We start from the raw sequence: 16,169 nt of genomic DNA on the forward strand, positions 1-16,169 counted from the left end.
ACACACATTTTGATATTTGTTCTGTTGCATGTTACTAGATAACGTATGTATTTAAAAGACACTTTACGCTCTTCTCTCTCTCTCTCGCTCGGTCTTTGCTTGTAGTTTATCTGTGGCAAATCTTGAGGCACCGCCACATGTCAAAATGTCAATTTTTTTGTTGCTATTTTCTTGTGTGTGTGGCATGCAAAATGCACATGCCACATGTTGCGTAAACTAGTTTTGCGATATATCACCTGAGTTGTGACCGTCTCTCAAACACAAAACTCTCCGCATAGTTGCTTTCAATGTCTGCACTTGCAATTGCATATTTTATGCGTCCAGCTCGAGACTCAGACTGGGAATGGAGCCGAGACTCGGACTCAGGCTAGGAATCGGACTCGGACTCGGACTCGCAGCCAAAGCCATTCGGCTGTCAGTTGCCAGTGTTTGTTGTAATTCAATTTGAATGTCTATGATAGCGTACATGAATAGCAAGCGACAGCAGCAGCAGCAGCAGCCTCGAGTTCAGGTTTTTTTGTTCGTTGTTGGTCAGAGAGTGGGGGAAAAATTGGTAACAGGCAGCCGCCAGAGCGTGTTAAACAACACGTGAACAGAGCAGCTTGGACAGTTGGACAGTTGAGCGTTTAGATCGATATGCAGTTAAAACTTACCCAAAAAAAAATATGATGTTAGCAGCTGTGGATGGTTAACTGTAAATGGAGAAAGAGAAAAAGTTGATTAGAGTGGGAATCAAAAGTAAAATAATTCCTTAACTAAACCAGTAATTAGCGTTAAAGGCTCACACATACACGACACACAGACTTTAAGCAAAAACGAGCTTAAAGCTTAGCTTAGGCGAGTAAAGTAGGCAAAGTAAAAAGCTCACCAATACAGAAGCATTCACTGTTTGCTTTTACATTAAACCCTTACTCCGAATATATCTTGCGTTTTATTGGCGCTTAGAAATTACTTTTGCGAACCGAAAGAATAGAAAATGACGAACAAAAACACTTTATGGGCCTTTTGGCAGTTGTCGTGCCCAGAGAGTTTTGTTTATAGCACAACGTTGTTGGTTCTTTTTTTCGTTGGTTTGTTTGTTTGGTTCACAGCATAATTAAGCACACTTTTAAATATTTGAACTTATGGTGTGCCGACTCGTAAAAACTAGAGTACCTCATAAAAAAACAGACCACCCAGAAGGCGGCTTGTGCATGATGATGGAATGATGTCTTGACTTAAGGTGCGTGCAAAAAAGAAAACCGAAAACCAAAAAAAAAGGTCAACATTTTATAGCTATTTTCCGCTTAGGCTGATGTTGCTGTTTGCTGTTTGCTGTTGGTGTCTTGACTGTTACTTTTCGACTGTTACTGACTGATTCTAGGTGTTAAATAATAAATACGTCAACTGGTCTCCCAACTGGGGAATTGGATAGCCAATAAAAACGGGCGCATGCTATTGAAGTTTGCGTGTTTTGACTTATCGCACCAAAACTCTCTCTTTCTCTCTCTCTATCACTTTGCTCTAGCTCAACCCCTTTGCTTGGAATGATGACATTTTAATAGCTCGACCCCAAAGTCGGGCAATAATATTTGCTGACTTTTACGAGTTGTTTGTGCTCTGCACATTGAAACAATGACGAATAAACCTCGCAACACTTTTCTCTCTCCTTCCCCCCCGCGTTGAGTTTCCATTTCTCTTCTGCCACTTGAGCTTCGTACTCTTTTTTATACGTCCAGTGTTTTCCACTTCCTGTGAACTGGCTTCTAACGCGCTTTTAATGGAATATTTAAGCACCTGCACATAAAATCCTCGAGTCCAGGGCTTTTTTGGTACGTGCTGAGCCGCTTTTGATGGCTTATAAAATGCATAAACATATTTGTTATTAATTGTTTTATTTGCCAGCGTATTGCTTCACAGTTTTGTGTTAGCGGCTCCATCGATTTTCGCTAAGCCGCTTTAAGACAACAAAAAACTAAAGTTTTCGTAAGCGTCGTGCTCGGGATTGGTTTGGTATTAAAGCTATTAAGTCATAGCCAGGCCAGAAGCAATTAAAGCGAAGCAACAACAACAGCAATAACAGCAATTGAGGCAGCTACAATGACTAGCAACAACAAGAACAACGGCAACGTCTCGACTGCAGACTTAACTAATTTAATTAGTCAGGGCACACAGCACTAGGGGCAACCAAGAGAGGGGAAGGAGGGGAACTGCAAATGGTCAGCACAGGGTCTTTTAGGTCAGCCAAGCGTTTAGTCCTTTCCCCTCGCCCTGCTGCAAATGAAATCAAACGTGGAGCGAGACAATCTTAATAATGCTATGCAGAGCGAAGCAGTCGAGAAAAGGTGTTAGAAATAAATGAATGGCTGCAGCAATTTGCCCTGCAAATCTAATATAATTAAGGCATATTGCAAATATAGAAGTACAACAAGGAAATGCTTGCCAATACTACGAAAAGTAAATGGAGCAAAACAAGAACTAAATTAAGCCAGAGATGAGATAAGCTAAATTGGTGCAGGAATTAAGTAAAATATTCTGTGTAATTGCTCAAGCTGATTATAAAATCTATAAACATTGATAAGTTGATAAACTTTTCCTTGTAGAACAATTTTGTATATAAATTAGAAATAACATAAGATAAAATTCCTTGATTTAATTAACTTGAATAAAGTAATGCTTGGATTATATTGATTTCAATAAAGATATGAATAATAATAGAAAATTTCAAATTTTTTGAAAAATATAGTGTTCTATCCCAAAATAAATAAAATCGAATATACCTAGAAGTAAAATAAATTATTTTCTAATATATTTAATGTAATTAATATTGTGATAATAAAAAATAAAATACAAATCTTCGAAAAATAAATTAATTTTTAGTATAATTGTAATAATTTTCGAGCCTATATTTTGTTCTTTATAATTTTCAGTTTTATCAAAGTAGAGTGTTCTATGAATCAAAAATTTCTACTTATCTGATATAATTAACGTGGTTGGCTTGCATTGATTTCCAAACTCAAAAACTCATGAAATATATGAAAGCTATTTCCGTACAGTCTCGAATCTAGTTCTTGTAGATATGCTTACCCCAAATCAAATATCGACTCAGTTTATTAAACGCTATCAGCACAAATAGTTGCTGATCTATGAATGGGGACAACGATTTAATCGGTTAACTGACTGATAACAATTTGAGCATACGACTATGTACCTTATATGCAGTATACTTGGTGTGTCATTGACATGCTCGACCCGAAGACCAAAAGCATAAATGTCATTGTTCGGCTGCTGTGACGTCACTGTCGGCAGCTACTCGTAGGTGAATTTAACTGTCGCCCGACTGCTGCCTGCGACACACAGTATAAATAAATATTGTATTACCGTCGCACACACACACACACACACACTCACATACAGTGAGTGGGAGAGTGAGAGTGAGAGGAAACCTTAGACCAGTAACATGAACTCATACAACAAAAACAACAACAACAACACTCATGTGTTGTGTTCTCCCTCTCAGCCCTTGCTTAGCTTAGCTTGCTCGCCAGCTTGCTTGTTGTGTGTGCGCTGAGTTGTTAATTAAATATTTACGCTGCTTATTTGCAAAATGAATAATTTTAGCATTTTATTTCGCCAGAGCACAATGTGCTCCCCTTGTCTACGTGCTTCGTCTTACTCTTTATCCTACTCACACTCCTTTAAGCAGCTTCTTGTGTTTCAGCGTCTGGCATTTTATGGCTTTTTGTCAACATTGCGTCCACGCTCCTTTGCAAACCTTTTAGCACATTTGCCTTTGCCTTTGCATTTGCCTTTGGCTGCGCGCATTTGCCTTTCGCTTGATCCCGTTATTAGTTTGACTTGGGCGACGCTTTAAGCTCTGCAAACTGCAAAAGCTCAGGTCGACTTTAATTGGCAAACTCGTACGAGTGCGAGTGCAAGTGTGTGTGTGTGTGTACGATTGAGTGTGTGTACAATTCTCATACGCTGAGCTGTTGATAAGTGCCTGAGGGGTCGTCAGCGAGCAGAGCTTCCGCCTCTGCCGCTGCTGCTGCCAGCTGTGACAACTCAACTCTGGAATAGTCTGTGTACGAGTACTTAGATGCCAATGAGAAAGAAAGAGAGAGAGAGGGAGAGAGACACACAGATAAGACACGTGCCTGAGAGAGGAGCGCAGGCAATTTAAGTTCGTTTCGTATTTGAATCGGAATGCTGGCAATTTTTTGTTAATTTATAGAGCAAGAGCGAATGAATCGTTCTCAAGTGCACTGAATGTCAATAGGGGAAATAATATAACCACAAAATTCTTTACGCTTTAATATTACTTGCAGTTGAATAAACTCAAAAAAGTGACGCAGCTCAATTGGAAGACCCAAAACTTATGCTAAACAAACTTTGATGAAATGCCGCCGCCCACTTCAGAGTTTTGGTTGTAAACAAACCATAATTCACACAAAACCAAAATTGTTAAACAAATTGCGGCAACCAGGAAGTATTTATGCCGCCAACAAAACTCAAAATATTTTCCCTCTTTCAGCTTCGTTTTCGTTTTCATTTTTCACAAATTCAACTTTCAATTGAGTATTGGGCATTTCGTCTATTCATTGATTACATTGCTGTTGATTTAACCCAAATAATTGTCGAGTCAGGCAAACATTAAATAAACAAATAAGCATACTAACAACAAACAAACAAACAACAACAGCAACTACATCAATTCGGCAAAAAATCAATAATTTCGGGTAACTCCCCCCAATCAAAATCCCCAAACTGAGCTATCGAATATTTTTGAATTTGCCCAGCGGCAATGCTTAGCTTACTATGTAATTTGTGCCTCTTTACAACACTGCGAATGGAAGTAGGAGAAGTAGGAGAAGAAGGAGAGAGTTTTGGTACAAAATATTTACTTTTAATCAATTTCACCAGAGGAAATGTCAACACATTGAAAACCACATACTTATCTAATGTGTACTTAAGTGCAACAAATTATTGGGTCAATCCCAATGTGTAGCCCACATGCGAGAGTGAGACAAAGGCAAATAGATGATCGATAGAGGGCGCCACATACACACACACGATGAAAGAGAGAAAGAGTGAGAGGGAAAAGTAGTTCATTTAAATATTTAATGATGAGAGCGCGAGTGGGGCAAAAAGTTTTCGTCTTTCTCTCGACTTATGTTTAACACACAGATATGCAGACGCCACCTGTCCAACAATGAAGCAACTAATTATTAATTAATTATGTAAAGTTCTCTCGTTTGTTATATCTCTGATTTGTGCGCTGAACATTTGAAAGCGTTTCGAAATTTAAATACAAACGACTTGACTCACCTTGACAGCCAAGTCCGAGTCACTTAGCGAGACAACAACAAAGACAACAACAACTACAACAAAATGAAGTCATTTATTTATATAGCGGCAACTTACATAGAAGCCTCACGAGTTGAAATCTACAACGAGTACACTCGAAAAACTTTTCGGTCTTCTAATGTCATTTTTATTTTATTGCTTTATTGCAAAACACGTTTCGCATGCATGAGAAATACATAAAAAATGATCAACAACAAAAAATACACAAAAATAAATTCAAGTGTGAAGCGAGACGAAACGAATTAAAATCGAAAAACAAAAACAAAAAAAACGAACTGAAAGTTTCATGCAAATTAGCGATATGCGATTATACTAAGTGTTCACTGTACGAGTACATTTGAGAAAATGTCATTCATTTTGCATGCTTGTTCATATTCGAAGGTTATTCAAATCTAATGGGAATGATGTAAGCGCCTAAAACAGGTCTGAAGACAAAACACTTGAGTGCTAAGTATAGCTAATGAGGTTTTATTGCGATTCGAATAAATTTTCTATTTATAACCAGATTAAGAATAAGTATTATGTTGTGTAACCATAAAGAATGTAAGGCTGTGATAATAAAATGTGATTTAAATTTGAATTGGAGATCAACAATTTAAATTAGATGTGACTTTGATTTTAGATCAAAATTTATATAATAAATTTATATATAAAAGTTTAAAAGAGTACTATTATAATGTTAATTTGGTTTTTAGTATATTTGGCATACAATATTATATACTACATACTTAAATATATACTATTTGTAAAAGTTTTAGATTAGAAGTAAAAAATTAAATTGAATGGAATGTGATTTTGATCTTAATTTATAAATTTTGATTTTATTTTTAGTATATATTATATACTAAAATGCATACTATATACCAAACCATATCATAGATTCTATATTTTATATTGTTTCTAATCACAATTAAAACTTAATTTTAATAGTTCTTATATAGCTTATATTGTTTGTATTATTATGCCTTAACAAATTAAAAAATAAACAAAACGGAATTCGTTTTATCTTTAAACAAAACAAGTATAAACATATAGATCCAATCGTTGCATTTCTTATTATCAAGTTTTTTATTTTATACAATGATCCATATCACAACATAATATTTAATCTTAAAATTAATTAATTCTTCTCGGAAACTCGCTCTATAATTAAGATAATATTAAGCTTGTAATCTAAATAACTTGAACCTTGACATCCACATCAAATATTAGTAATTATCGGTTGCAAATTTCAACAAGTTCCAATGGCACTTAACTCTCGAGTTGTTAAAGTCAATTTAGCCGAGTTGAAAACTAACTTCAACAGAAAATTCTGAGCATGCAACAACTCACAAAGCAGCGAAAAAATCAAGTCAAAGTCAAAGCAATCGCTTTAATAGCGAGACTCCAACCGACAGCCAAAGTCTATTAAAAATACATATTTTGCAATTAATTTTTACAACCCAATCAAAAAATGAAATCAGCAAAACTGAAACCGAGAACAGTGAGCAGTAGAGTTGAAAAAAAGAGAGAGAAAAGCCAAAACACACGTCGCCAGTTGTAAATAAACTGAAACTGAAACTGCGACAACAGAGCTGAAACTGAAAAAGAGAAAAAAAAAAACAACAACTGAAACCTGAGCGACATGCGATAATAATTACCCATTATTTGGGCCATTATATTTTGGTTAGTGGTGCTCAATGGTTGGAATGAAACAACAACAACGACAACAAGCTGAATAAAAACAATAATAAATTTAATTAACATAATTCACTATTGACCAAACGGATGCGCGTCTGTTTTAAAATTGCACTCACGTTGGAGCAATTAAAATTGAAAATATTTAAAAATTGAAAGCCACAAAGAATGAGAGAGAGATGCCTGAATTTATTTGATAGAGAAAGAGACAGAGATATATATTATATGGGGCATATTCGAACAGACATTGCATTCATAATCAGGTCGGCAGGCAGATTCTTGAAACGTGCCATTCACACCGAGGAGGGAATTGTGGGCGAGAGAGAGATTTTCGTTGTTTAATTGGTCTCGAGTTGAGAGACTATAATACCATATATACAATTTATCGAATAGAACATAAATTATATACAATGTTGAGAGAAAGAAATCTGCTTTGCCTATTTCAGAGACAGAAATTGGCTTTTAAAAGATTTCCTTTTAATTTTCGCTTAATTTTGATGGCATTTTGATGAACTTTGCTGGCTATAAAAATGATTTTATGCGTTGTTTCTATATATTCTAATTCTTTTGGCTTTGAAATCGATGCGTCACTATAGCAAAGTAGAAGCGTTCAATGATTCAAAGTTTCTCGTTTGGCCTTATCAAATGTTTACCTTTGAGTGTATTGCTGATAAGCGGAAAACAGGCAGCGACGATAAGATAAACTTGGCTAGCTTTTTAGCCGAGGCGTGACCACCGCCCTCAGTTTCCCCTTGCGTTTCAGTTTTCAGTTCGAATTTCAATTCTGATTTCTATATAAACTCCGCCTGCAATTGTTGTGCAAGCGCTTTTGTTATAGACAGCTGCAGAGACACTCGGAGTCGAGTCGCTTGCCTGCTAATGGACTCTGCTCACTTATTTATGAGTTCTGACTCTTCTTGGTCAATATTTGTTTATTTGCGCTTCGCTGGAAGAAGACAGTAGAAGCAGTGGACAAAGACACTGTGTGGCTGAAGACGCAAGCTGACTTAGGATTGAGTAAACCAGAATATAATGTGGAAATAATTTATAGATTGTATCGCAGGGGGGATGAGCAAACAGTCGATCGATAAACCGAGTAGAGAGCGGCAAATGCAATTGAGAAACTCGGCAAAGCTAAAGAATGCGATTGATAGCCCCGACAAAAGCGAGTTAAAGCAACTTTGAGGAAAGAATTTATGCAGTATATTATAAAAAGTATTGAGCAATAGCTAGAAATGACGGAATTGTTTGTAGTAAAAAATATTGTGAAAAGTAGATAATAAATTGATAACACGGAATATGGAAATGCAAAGCAGACAGGTGGTAATAAATATAAAATAAATATATATATGAATAAGAATTTAATTTAATATCAGCATTGTTAAGAAAAAAGAATTAGTAAAGTTTTATTAATATTAAAATGTATTCAATAAATGTTACAATTAGTTTCTGTGCTCTACAAAATTAGTTTAATACAATTTCAATTTAATTAATCGTTTTGTCTTTGAAAATGAGTTGAATCAAATAAATCAGATTGAACTATAAAATGATTGAATGAATTGTTGAGTTTAATACACAAAATATAATATATAAATTATTTAAGCAAATTTATATGACATTAAATTCATAAAAAGCTGAAGATTGCTCAATGAAATTACTGTAAGAGAATTTTGCTTAATCATTTGAATCGCCATCTAAATAAATATCTACATTTCTGTTCGTTTGTTCCACAGATATATTTCAATTGAAGTTTTATTAACGAAAATTGAACTAATGCATGATACATTAAATATATAGTAAAAGCAATTGAAGCTAGATTTCAGTAATAAATTCGCTGTCATACAATTTGGCCTAAATAACTCAGTATCGCTATCTAAATCGATATCTATATTTACTGTCTATTGTGGCCATAAAAATATCTCGTATCTTGGCATATCCATTTGTTTATCTCTTTTCGCTCATCTCTCATGCTTTCTGCGCCTCAATGCTCAAAGCTGTCAACAGTTCCCATTACGCGATGTGTGTCCATTAAATGTTTATATGGTTCATTACCAGTCGTGCCTGCGATCCAATCGATTTATTTCAACAAAAATCTTAAATGCTGTAGCAAATGTTTCTACCAAAAGTTATTCAACCATCTGCCTCGGCGACCACATAAAAATATGTTTTAGCATAACTTGAAATATACATATGAATGATTTGTGTTGTATTTCTTTTTTTTTCTATTTTCTGTTTTGTTTGTTTCTGTTTTCGTTTGTTTCAGAAAATAAACATTTCTAAATATACTTCTATGACCATAAAAACAATGAAAATCCATTTGAAATTTGTTGAGGCATTTAATAGCACAACATTGTCGAGGCCTGACCAAAAATAAAAGCGCAAACTAAAGACCAGAAAACAGCAAACATGGCCGAAAACATGATAATAAAATGGCACTGAACGCACTCTCTGCGTTTGTCTGTCACTACAAATGTTCAAAGAGAGAGGGAAGTTGGCTAAAAATTTATGACAAAATATGCAAAAATTTGTTACACTCGAACTTGACAAAAAATAGATAAGTAAAATGTAAAATGTAGAATGTGGAATGTAAAAAGGGAATCCAAAGCTGAAGCTGAAACTCTAGTTGACGCCCCCAAAAAAACACACAGACCATAAATAAGACCAAGACAAATAAAACACAACAACAGAAAGCGAAAAATAAAAAAAAAATGACAAATAAATTGTAGAAATATAGGCTGACAACAACAATTTTTTCGTTGTTGTTGAGCACAAGTTTTGTGTTCTGTGTTTTAAATTTATGGGTTTATTGATACTTGTAGCCATATAAAAATTTGCTTTATCAGCAGACAAGTTTCCCTCTCAGAACGAAAATGACAAAAATATGAGAGCGTTACAAATTACGGATTAAAGTGCAGTAAACTTGTAAATTTCGAGCTTATTTCTATTGATTAAAGTTTTTGGCACGCTTCAAAAGTTATGATAAAGTAATTAGCTGAGGGTGAAAATGTGAAAAACTTTAAGCTCAAGGCTAAGAGAAGTTAAATTTGTCGCTAAAACCACTAAAGCCAGTCGAGCGATTAAATGGCCTCCTCGGCGAAACTATCTTAGCGGCAACTTTGGTGGCCCAAAAAGCTACCTACAAATTAAGCCCCAAGTTAATTTCGCAGCCAACCCGCACATGTCAACGTTTCGGGATGAGTTAAAGGGAAAGGGAATGGGAATGGGAATGGGTCGTCTACAAAGCAAATTAACTTGGTAAACAAAAAATATTTACTTAATTAACTGGCAAAAACTTTCGGCACAAAGCCGACACAAAAGGATGTCGAAAAAGGCAAAGGCAAAGGCTGTGCCGTGAAAATGTTTTCATAACGCACACTTTTCACCTAGACAAATACAAACACGGAACACGTGTCTCTCCGGGGAGAGGGGAGGAGAAAGAAAGAAGTGAGAAGTGAACTTATTGACAAGCTCAAAGCTGGGCAAAATATAAATACACAGACAAGCAGACGAAGGCAAATAAAACAAAACGGAAAGCAGCAAATAGTTGGCTAACGTGGCGTATGCGCAATTAACATTTATGGCTATTAATTATATTATGCATACGACGCGTTGTACACAACATTCACATAATTAGACTATGTGTGCGATGTCTGTGCTTACATCACACTGTCTCGACTCATTCTGAGTCTGTCCCCGCTCTACCCTCTCACTTCCTCCCTCTTGCTTCAGCCTAATGAAGCCATAAAATGCATGCAGCACGACAGTTTGCCAACGAGTTTTCCGCCGTCGTAAGACGTTTAAACTAATTTTGGCACAAGGGCCAACAACTTGCAGACCCGGCGGCGTCTCCTCTGTCATTTCAACTTTACCATAATTATGGGCAATCAAACGTTTTTATTAGTCGTCTCTCTCTCTACAACTAATGATGTTTTGTGTTTTAAAGTTTTGCCTTTTGCTCAGGTTCTGTGGCAAGGTCAAGGCATTTCAACTCAAAACTGAAACCCAATACACTGAGTTAAGGCCCTCTGGGTGCCGTCAATATTGTTTTGTGGCTTTATTAATCGCTGGCAACAACAGCAACAACAACATCTGATTAGCAGTATTCATAATTGATTGAGCAGCCGATATGGTTCTTTGGAATGTCAATGAATGTGGATTGAGGGCAAATTGGCTTTGTCAGAGAACACTTGCAGAGCCAAGTTAACACTAGCTTATTAGCCAAGTTCGAGTTCACTACGAAATGAAGACATGCAGTGAAATTGATAAGACATCAGAAAGCATTTTAGGGCCACATTTCCGCCCCTTTAAACTTAAATTAAAAGCCACTTACGACCACAAGGAAAAGCAGCGCCCATAATACACTTAAAGGTGTCTTTAGTTTCTTCCAGCTTATCAGCTTGGCCTCGCGCCATTAAGAAAACTAACACTGACACAGAAGACTTTATGGCCAAGGCCGCTGCGTCAGATAAATTTAAATTTTCAGCCTGCATTAGCTAATCTAAGCAGACGAGACACAAATGCGAGAAGCAAAAACTTTTTAATTACCAACAGGAAAAACAGTCAAGATAACAGCACCCAAAAAGGGGGAGGAGAAAGACAGAAGGGGGAGAGAGAGACAGGTAGGCAGCTAAAAATTTACATAAATTTCAAATATAGCAAGAGGGAAAATTGTGTATTATTCAAGTTTTATGTGCGACTTTATCTCAGTTCAAGAGAGTGAGAGAGAAAAGTCCGAGCTGGCCTTAACCTTTTTAGGTATTCTTCTGCTTCTTTTTTCTTCTGCGTGTTTAACACGCTACTCTCAAAAAAAGTATTTATGACTTGTGTAAATACCGAGAACAGCATTCAACACGAGGCACAACTTTTTAGCCATCTCACGGCAACAATTTTACAGCTTAAATATTTTTTAGCCATTAGATAAACAAACACGCAGCGAATGAAGAGGAGAGGGAGAAGTGCCACAAAAAAAAGTAACGAAAATATCTTTCAAGTACAATGTTAGGTAAATATAAACAAAAGTTTCTTCTCTCTTTCTCTTTTGGGGTAATTTTCGGATGCTGTTGCACTTTGCTGTCTTTGCTGCTGCTGCTGCTGATGTTTTTTTGGGGCTACTTAAAGCTTTTAGAGCATAAGATGTAATATAAATTACATTAGCTAAGTGCCAGGCAGCAATTAAAAATACGGGGCTGCTAGAACCTAAAGGCCCTAAGGCCTTAGAACACAAGAGAACGCGAGACCCGCGTCGTGAGCAAAGCTGTTAATGATGATGTTTGTTGCCTGGTATCTCCCCCTGCTCTTTAGATTATCATTATCATCGTCATCTGGCAGCAGCATTAGCAGCATCATTAGAACGTCAACTTAATCAAGGTTAAAATGTGGCATGTGGCACACAGGCTTCATTCGCTGTGGGGCTGCCTTATGCAACACACACACAGCTTCAAGTGGCAAGCGTTGAGTATTGAAACCCAAATATAGACTATTAATACATATCGTATATAGTGGCATATTCTGCTTTGATCATCTGCTGGCTGTTGATATGTCTATTTCAGCGGCAACGTAATTAGCATTCACATTTTCCCTCTCTCTGTTTATTTATCGCAGCGTGTTTATAGAAAACAACATCAATTGGCTTTTCCTTTTCGCCCTTTCCCAATTTTCAATCATTGGAAAAACTGCAAAAGCGCGAAATTTGTTAATGCGATTACAACAGTTGTCAGCGTGTGAGTGAGTGTTAGTAAACAGTGTTGAAAGTTGTGCAAGTGTTGGCTAATGCACAAAAGCTTCTTTAATCGGTTGAGATATGAAGCAATTTTACCAGCTGAGCAAGAGTTGTGTTTATAGACGCATGACTAGAAAATATACAAAAGGTAGCAAAAGGGGAAACTTTGAAAATGTGTTGATGTGAATCAACTTGATAAACAGAGATAATGTACTATTCGCTTATCGAATTTCATTCGCTGGAAACTGTGAATCAGCTTTGATATGGAAACCTTTCTTTGCAAAACTAAAGCGCAATTAATCATGTGTTCTTATGGCAACATTTAAATATATCAAAGTTAATGTCTGAAGTGCTTTTGATTGTATGATTAATGCTCATGAATAATATGAATTTTATTAACTTAAATTTAACTACAATGAATTAATCTATGTTTTTAATATTTATCTATATTTGATAACCAATTTAGTAGAAAAAATTGTATTTATTTTAAATAAAATAAACAACAAAATTAGGCCAAATAGTTAACGTATACTTATATACCTTTAAGTAATAAGCTATTTTTTCTTCTTATTATAAGTTTACAAATTAACAGTCTTCTCACAACTCATATAATATGTTAAATGGACACATAAATTTGTTTAAGCATGTCTTCAATATTTAAATAGATTTATTAGCCACTATTTGATGAATATTAATGATGAATCTCTATTATAATTGTAAGTTCACATGTTCTCAATATTTTCTAGCAGCTGTTCTTATTAAAGAGTGCACTTATTTTGATTAACATAAACAACATATAATCAATAAATAAATATCTTTTTATTATTAACTAAATTAAATAGCCAATACTTAACTAACATTTATAAATCAAAAGCAGCTTACAAAAAATACATTTTGTTTACTATGTCATACTTTTGAACTGCGAAGTATCTTTATAGTTTCGTTTGCTATTATGATTGTAAGTTCTCAATTTCTTAGAATTTTCTAACAGCTGTTTTTCCGCTCAGACAAATCTAGCACAGCTTTCCCTCTATAGCTGAAGAATACTTGCGAGTACTGAAACATGTTCAGGTAACTTGGCCAGAATGAAGTTCTCTGCATGTTACACAATTTGCAGCAAAACACAGAAGTCCAAAGCAACACAATCTAATGCCAGCTCACGTTTAGGCCATTAAGCAACTGTTCTAAGCCAACAGAAGAGACACACACGCCCAGAGGAAACATGAACAGCTTCAGCATCAGTCAGCCGAAGACTGTTTGTTAACTGTTTTTCGCTGGCAACTGTTCTACAGAAGTGTCAAGCGTTTCCACATAAAAACTACAACACAAACATTTCTGACGATGCCCAGATATCCACAAGCTTCATTCATAAAGATTCAGATACGGATTGAGATTCACATCTCGGTGCCAAGAACAAATACAAGACGTCGACAACACCTAACAAGTTCCTGGAAGTGGACAAGCTTTAGAATGTTGAAAGGAAACCTGTTCGGTGTGGCACATGGAAACAAGAGCAAAATGAAAAACGGCGACATAATTAATGATTTCAAATTTTCACAAAACCCAAAAAAAAAAAAAAAAACAACAAACTTATCGATCGAAGTTGAGAGCAGCAGCAAACATAAACAACTGTCACTTGGTCATTGAAGGCATTTTCATGACTTGTTACTTAAGTTGTGTGAGCGCAAAAGCTGAAGATATAAATTACATGCAAGCTGTGCACTGACAGCCAACAACAACAGCAACAACAACAGGAACAACTCTTGAGCTAGAACTCAAGCTGTTGGACATTAATAAAGCTTAAAGCGAACTTAATTAAAACTTACGCTGGAAAATTTTGCGACGTGCGACGTGCGGCGACAGAAAAACACTTTATGGAAGAAAGCACAACGGAAAATTTTGGACAAAACTCGCGAATATATTATTTTTTTTTCGCACGCTTCGCGATTTATTGATGCTGGCAGTAATGTATCTGTGAGATACGCGCTTGAGGCCGAAACCATTCATAAACGCGCTAGCATTTCATTAATTCTTTTTGCTATGCTTCTCTATTGGCACTTCTTTTATTTTTTTTTTGCACACACACGACGCTAAACGAGTTACCTGCCCAGCTGCTAGATCACTTGATACGCGAGAGAGCGGGTGGCGGGGAAGAGGTGGGGTAACCGGAAATTTGCACGCGCGCGAAAATCAAATTTGATATATATTTTATTTTTTGGGTAACAAAAAACACTTGCGATTTCGGCAGATTTTTGCTTGAGTTTTAGGTTTTAGTTTCGGTTTCGATTGATGCTTGGTTGCGAAGAGGGGGGGAGAACTGAACTGTTGTTGTTGTATCTCAGAATTGTGTGTGTCGCTTGTCCATAAAAACGTCCAGACACGTTCACGTACTCGGCTCAACTGGCAAAAAGTATCTGAGAGCGAATCGAGCACCGCACGCGACGAAACTTGTTTGTTGACTACTGACTGCGACAGCCAAAAGTATCTGAGAGAGCGCGCGTTCGCTCTCTCGCTCTCGTTGTTGTGTCTGTGGGTCGCTTGCAGTCAAATTATCTGCCAGATACGACGAACACACGAAAGCCGACGACGACACGAAACTGTTCAACGAATTGGGAAATGCAAAAAGTATCTGCGAGAGAGCGGTAGTGACTGATAAGAAGAGAGCGAGAGCCAGAGAGAGCGTCAATGAGTCAAACTCAAATTGGATTCTCATTGAGTTAGATAAATTTGCGGTTTGAAACTCGACTAAAATTTGCTGGCTGTGTTTTCGTTTCCCATTGCAGCCAAAGACTTTGCCACACGAACGATTGTCAATTGGGTGTGTGAGAAAAATTTGAATGCGAAGCAATTGTGTGTGTGAGTGTGTGTATGTGTGTGGTGGACACAGGTGTGCAAAATCACCATGTGAGACAAACTGCTCGCTGATTCCAAGAAGTTGTCAAACAATCAAAGCCTCAAGACAAGGCCTACTTTGTGAAAGATAATAAAATTAAGGGATAAGAAAAGACTGCATTTGGTGAAAGGAATCGAAACGGATTTTTAAGACAGCTGGGCTGTTAAGCGCATATTTACAATTGAAACGGTTCTTTAAAATGACTCCTACACTTCTCGATTTTTACTTTAAATAATAATCCAATTTGCAATTTAAGCTAATGGTATATTACGAATTGTTTCTATTTATAAAATGTTATACGGGTCCTGTTAAAGTATTTTTTGTTATTATGAGTAATCGTTAAAATATTTCGCTAAGTTTGTGTTGATACGTATTTTGATAAACTAAGTATACGCGAACTTAGCGAAACAAATTTGTAATTTATCCAAGGACTTAATTATGGAAAAAATCCTTACCCTAAAACTTTATGAAGAATAAAGAGAAAAAATCGGTTTTTGAAATATTAAACAAAAAATTACCAAAATTCAACAAAGA

General features: G+C 36.1%; 1 protein-coding gene across 1 annotated transcript in view; it reads right to left on the minus strand.

Moving 5' to 3' along the window:
- Nucleotides 1-15,183, minus strand: part of LOC117572780 (protein slit) — a 65,552-nt gene extending 50,369 nt beyond the window's left edge. Inside the window, exons 1-2 of the mRNA XM_034255875.2 lie at nt 14,569-15,183; nt 654-692 (exon numbers count right to left, since the gene is read on the minus strand). The gene's annotated coding sequence lies outside the window, so the exon portion shown is untranslated. The remainder of the gene's footprint in view (nt 1-653; nt 693-14,568) is intronic.
- Between the last annotated feature and the right edge of the window lie 986 nt (nt 15,184-16,169).

This window comes from Drosophila albomicans, chromosome 3 (genome assembly GCF_009650485.2).
Source record: "Drosophila albomicans strain 15112-1751.03 chromosome 3, ASM965048v2, whole genome shotgun sequence".
Classification (NCBI taxonomy): domain Eukaryota; kingdom Metazoa; phylum Arthropoda; class Insecta; order Diptera; family Drosophilidae; genus Drosophila; species Drosophila albomicans.